Source organism: Cylas formicarius, unplaced genomic scaffold, assembly GCF_029955315.1.
Source record: "Cylas formicarius isolate icCylForm1 unplaced genomic scaffold, icCylForm1.1 PGA_scaffold_8__14_contigs__length_24414737, whole genome shotgun sequence".
NCBI lineage: Eukaryota > Metazoa > Arthropoda > Insecta > Coleoptera > Brentidae > Cylas > Cylas formicarius.
In genome coordinates, this window is record NW_026844361.1 from 24,092,075 (window position 1) to 24,098,520 (window position 6,446).

General features: G+C 35.1%; 1 long non-coding RNA gene across 1 annotated transcript; it reads right to left on the minus strand.

Annotated features, from left to right (window-relative positions):
* Positions 1-505: 505 nt before the first annotated feature.
* LOC132705967 (uncharacterized) lies at positions 506-6,239 on the minus strand. Its single transcript, XR_009619540.1, has 3 exons — positions 6,122-6,239; positions 5,927-6,065; positions 506-621 (listed from the first exon to the last, which is right to left on the minus strand). It is a non-coding gene; the product is annotated as an uncharacterized LOC132705967 (long non-coding RNA).
* Positions 6,240-6,446: the final 207 nt, after the last annotated feature.

The following is a 6,446-nucleotide window of genomic DNA, read 5'->3' on the forward strand; positions in this document are numbered from 1 at the left end:
TAAACGAAGTTTTCTTAAGATATGGTTGTCCCCGACGAATAATATCGAACAACGGAGCTAATCATTCATTTGGACCATTGATATTTTTTTGTGAACTATATTATTACCGTGTGACATTGCAATATTTTGGCATCTTTAAAACAAGATATTGAAAGATTTTTTTAAAAGCCATTACTGATCTGCATCTCCAAGTTTTAACATTCCCTAACTCTTTATGATATGCTGCGAATCAGATAAATCGATATCTCTGTCGTGTGCATCCAGTATAAGCACGCCCGACTCAACCTTATTCTTAGCATGACGGTAATATCAAATAGCAACGGTAATCTTAATCAGAGCTTTCGTAAACTGTCGTGTAACGTGGTCAAACTCACCCGCAATCCGGGGGGGGCACGGGGTGTGGGAAAATCCAGAAATATCCGGATAACGCAAACAGCAAACAAAAACGTGTCGTTTGACGTTTTAGGGGCCGAACCTACAAATATTACCTCGGTAATGGGGTTCGGAACAATTGGGCCCGATGAAGTCGTTATCGGCGACATTAGGCCGAGTTTTGATCATCGACGGTCCAGGTTTCAAGTTTGTATTGTTTCGGGCACGCAGCGGCGGCGACGTAGGGGCCTGGTATGAAAAATTAGTTAAATGCTGTTTTTGTCGGAAATCACTAAACTTGTAAAATTGGAGTACCTGCAAAAGGTGCATAAATATATACGGTATCTAAAATTGATTATGTTGATGAGTACGTAATGGAGACAAATATCACCATTATTCTGAGATAATGGCAATTCTGTAGAACATATTTCGAAATAAAACTAAACATATCAACTTTTATTTAATAATAATAACAGTAATAATATAACAAGTTTAATTTTAAGGCAACGCTTAATCAGGCTCACCACTTTCGTCTGATTTCTTCAGGATTTTAAAATTTCAACAAACAACAACAAATAATGAAATATATTCCAAAGATCTTCGTAATTCTTTATTGCGGCCCTCTTCGGAAATTTGTCCGATTGTCAGTGGACCGCACTTTACGATCTCTTTTCCGTGTATAAATATTTTATGGACAGTTACCGGCATTTTGTACCAAGGATACAGTGAAACCAACGCGCAGTGTTTCCATCACTTGTGGTGTGCCTTGCCGGGTCTACAATGATCCCCAGACGATATCGAAATTCATTTTCCGAATTCTCGTTTTTTCTGCTGTAACAAGCAAATTGTCCGTACCACGTGCTTGCCATTTTCCCAATTGTAACCGATATTGAGGAAATGCCGTATACCGGGAATTTATCGGCCTCATCAAAATATTCTCCATTTGCTTCGTAATTGTGGGAGAATCATTGCACCAATAGCAGTGAACTTATTCCGGTTAAAGACCTAAAACCAAAACAGGAGTATTGGCAAGGTTTCGTATCTTCTCGTCTATTATTGCTTTCAGAAACTGGCTTTTTAGGGGCCTGCAATTAATATATGACGGCCGAGGATTTTGCCAGATAAGATACTTGTCGTTTGCTTCGGTGTCCTAAAAAGTTGAATAAGCACTAAACAGCTCAAAAGTAAGTAACCGTCAGGATGATAGACGGACGCCTATGTCACGTCTCCATCGGGAAACAGTCGATCGGGACGGGCTAACGACTGGCCGACAATTCTGCCAAACAAACCTAATAAACCCTTCGTGGTTTCTTGCCAATTTCCTCGATCGTCCGTGTGTAAGGGGCTAATATAGTCGCGGGCAACAGGGAAAACAAATGTCGATCGCAGGGGTATGGTATAAAAACGAAAACGAAATGTTTATTCGTTGAGGCACTTCTTCAAACCGTTTTAAATTCTTCTCACTTCTTACTCTGTTCTATTTATCTATTTAAATATTTTGCCTTAGATTTAGCAAAATTTTTAGAATGTCCTCGAGACCAGGACTGACCGCACTGTTTTGAGCAACTTCTGAGTCCTGGGGCCATTTTGTTCACTCCAATAAGTTCCAAGGGCTTAAACCATATTAATCTCTGTGCTATAATTTCTAAACTAGTAGCCGAGTACGGGTCCTGACCCTTGCTCAATTGCTACTACCATGACGCCAAAGTGGCCAGGATTGATGACAATAGTTTTTTTAATTACTTTCGGAAAACCTTTGTACGTATATAAGATTAAGTACAGACCCGATGTTGAACTGAGGTGGCTTTACTTGATGGTTACTTGGTGGGTTTACTTGATGAAAATACATTTATCAAAATAAATAAGAACCAAAAGTTCAGATTTTCACGAAATTATATATTATGACATGACAAATAAAATAAAATTAAAAAAAAAATAATTAAAATATTTTTTTTTTTGATAAAGACACGGTGTTGTCGAAACAATTGTCATGTCATAATATATAATTCCGTGAAAATCTGAACTTTTAGTTCTTATTTATTTTGACAGACCCGATGTTTATAATTTGAACTTAAGATTTCAGGGTTACATCTTGCCTCCTCCTCACTAGACTTCACTTTATGAAAGTTCGTTTTCTTATAACCCTTGCAAACCATACAACAGGGACCCTAGACCATTTAAATATTTGAATGTCAATTATAAAAAAAAAATACAAACCGAATGATGGGTAGTGCGGTGCCAAAGTGGTCAGGATTGATGACAACAGTTTTTTTAATTACTTTCGAAAAACCTTTGTACGTATATAAGATTAAATACAGACCCGATGTTGAACTGAGGTGGCTTTACTTGATGGTTACTTGGTGGGTTTACTTGATGAAAATCCATTTATCAAAATAAATAAGAACCAAAAGTTCAGATTTTCACGAAATTATATATTATGACATGACAAATAAAATAAAATTAAAAAAAAAAAGAATTAAAAAAAAAAATTTTTTTGTGATAAAGACACGATGTTGTCGAAACAATTGTCATGTCATAATATATAATTCCGTGAAAATCTGAACTTTTAGTTCTTATTTATTTTGACAGACCCGATGTTTATAATTTGAACTTAAGATTTCAGGGTTACATCTTGCCTCCTCCTCACTAGACTTCACTTTATGAAAGTTCGTTTTCTTATAACCCTTGCAAACCATACAACAGGGACCCTAGACCATTTAAATATTTGAATGTCAATTATAAAAAAAAAATACAAACCGAATGATGGGTAGTGCGGTGCCAAAGTGGTCAGGATTGATGACAACAGTTTTTTTAATTACTTTCGAAAAACCTTTGTACGTATATAAGATTAAATACAGACCCGATGTTGAACTGAGGTGGCTTTACTTGATGGTTACTTGGTGGGTTTACTTGATGAAAATCCATTTATCAAAATAAATAAGAACCAAAAGTTCAGATTTTCACGAAATTATATATTATGACATGACAAATAAAATAAAATTAAAAAAAAAAAGAATTAAAAAAAAAAAATTTTTTGTGATAAAGACACGATGTTGTCGAAACAATTGTCATGTCATAATATATAATTCCGTGAAAATCTGAACTTTTAGTTGTTATTTATTTTGACAGACCCGATGTTTATAATTTGAACTTAAGATTTCAGCGTTACATCTTGCCTCCTCTTCACTAGACTTCACTTTACGAAAGTTCGTTTTCTTATAACCCTTACAAACCATACAACAGGGTCCCTAGACCATTTAAATATTTGAATGTCAATTATAAAAAAAAAATACAAACCGAATGATGCGTAGTGCGGTGCCAAAGTGGCCATGATTGATGACAACAGTTTTTTTAATTACTTTCGAAAAACCTTTGTACGTATATAAGATTAAATACAGACCCAATGTTGAACTGAGGTGGCTTTGCTTGATGGTTACTTGATGGGTTTACTTGATGAAAATCCATTTATCAAAATAAATAAGAACCAAAAGTTCAGATTTTCACGAAATTATATATTATGACATGACAAATAAAATAAAATAAAAAAAAAAGAATGAAAATAAAAAAAAAAATTTTTTTTGATAAAGACACGGTGTTGTCGAAACAATTGTCATGTCATAATATATAATTCCGTGAAAATCTGAACTTTTAGTTGTTATTTATTTTGACAGACCCGATGTTTATAATTTGAACTTAAGATTTCAGCGTTACATCTTGCCTCCTCCTCACTAGACTTCACTTTACGAAAGTTCGTTTTCTTATAACCCTTACAAACCATACAACAGGGTCCCTAGACCATTTAAATATTTGAATGTGAATCATGTTTTAATTGTCAATACGCATTTAAATCATTATGTTCTTTTTTATTTTCTCTCTTTTTCTATCATTTCAATTGTTCATTCAGAATCTGATCTTAGTATCATAGCTTAACCAGTTCGAAATTGCCATCAGTACTTATTTTTACATTTGTTATTATTAATAATTTTTTTAATTAATCTTGAAGCAATGAATATCTCAGTAAAATGGTCCAATGCTTCGCACCATTATAAGTGAAACAAATCATCTTTTTAAGTATTGAGTTATAAGGTTGTTTTTTGTCAAGTAATTACACAAAAAAAAATTAAAATGTAAATAAAAAACTCACAATATTCTCAATATCAATTCCAGAACTTATCACAATAATTTTTATTTTTTTATTTTTATTAATTTATTTTATTTATTTTTATTTATTTTTTCCTCAAGACTTTCGCAGCATATTCACGTCGCGTTTCTTGTACCCTATTTTGCTTAAATACTTTGCTAAATATCTATATTTATTTTCCATATACTTCTGAAAAGCATATTATTCTTCATCATAATAAGAAATAATATGTAGGGTGGACCGTATAAAAAAAAGGAATAATCAGATACATTTTTGACCTGATCTTTTCCGAATCCTTATTCCGAGAACAACAAACAGTTCTCAGCTTATCGATCATTTGAAAATTCAGAGTTTCCTAAAAAACCTCAAAAACGAAAACCGCTTGACAACTTTAATTTGTCTGTATTGCTATAGCGAAAACCAATTCTTTTTATCTTTAAAGATAAGCAATAGCTTCGAAAATGGGCGAGCCTGCACAAGATCTTATCTGAATTTGTTATCGAGCCAATAAGACGCTAGAGAAACTACTAAAACTGTCTGCACAGAGAGAATGTTTTGCGAAATTGATACTCCGTGGAGCAAAAAAAAAAACAAACACGAAATATCCAAAAAAAAAAAGGAAAATAAACAGGGTCCCGAGCTCTCCGGTATCACCGGATCGCTTATCTCCGTCCAACGGAATGAGCCTCTACACCGAAAAATAAAATATACGCATTACTAAAATATGATACCGGTCGCTACGTGAGCTGAAAGTCTACGATTCAATTAAGGCGCGGGCGGCGTAGGACAGACTTTAAAGGATTTATTATTGCCCGGATTTTCGTTAAACGTAATTTTTGTATTTTGGCGGGAGGGGAAGAGCCGGTGTGACCGAGATGCGGCAACGCGATTAGAACAATCTATACGCGGCGCGGCATTATCCTACCGACTGCGCCAAATACACTTGAAACGTCGACGTCAGCGACGGCAACGTAGTATTCTCTCCTTGGAAATATGGGAAGCGCGGGGCAGAAAGGCTAATAGTTTACAACTATTCCTCGTCGCAATCAATTAAGATATCATCAGCGACATCTTTTTTTTTCCCGAACGTCGTAAAAGGTCCCCCGTTCCTTGTATTCGGGGATGGTATTTTTTAAGCGGAATTGAGTCATAAAACCAACCGAATGCGAGCTGCGCGTTATCTCCATTCGAGATCGGGTTGGAGAAAGTACGTGACGAAGTTTTGTGGAATATATATTTATTTTTTGAGTTATTAAGGCTATTGGGTTAGAACGGCTTTTGCCCAACTGAAAGCTTTCCGTCCCTAAACATAAACACACACCACTGCAAGATATTTAAATTTTTCCTACTTTAAGTATTAGAACTGAGATATCAAAAGAACTAAGTACTATGTTAAGTATTCCAAGTACCTACCTTTATTGCTATTTTGTGTGCAACGACGTCCAACTTTGAAATATTCTAATGTTTTAAATGACTTTCAGTGCATAACGAACAACTTTACCTTCCTTCTTGTATTACCTTTGTCATTTAAAAAAGGTTTTTCTAGTCCCGTCTGTAAAATACCTAATTACCCATCGATTTGCGAGCGTGCGGGAAGCGTCACTTTACCAGGTCAGTTTCGTTTTCCAGGAATCCTGGTCACTTCGGATATTTCGGGGATTTTACCGCAGGGATTTAGGAGCAATCCGACGTTTTCGGAGATATTTCCCGCGATTTGAATTTTGACGTTTGTCAATTCTGTCGGTCATGTCAGTGAATTGTTTTGGTTAGTTTGGATTGGTGGAAAAAGTATAGTGTGCAACACGTTCGGTAAACTTTTTAACGAACTGGTGAGTCAAATGCCGTTCACCGCACTTGTTGAATAATGTACTATTTTCAAACACAGTTGAAGAATTCCAGGAAAATTTCACCTTCCATCTCTTGCGCAGCGATA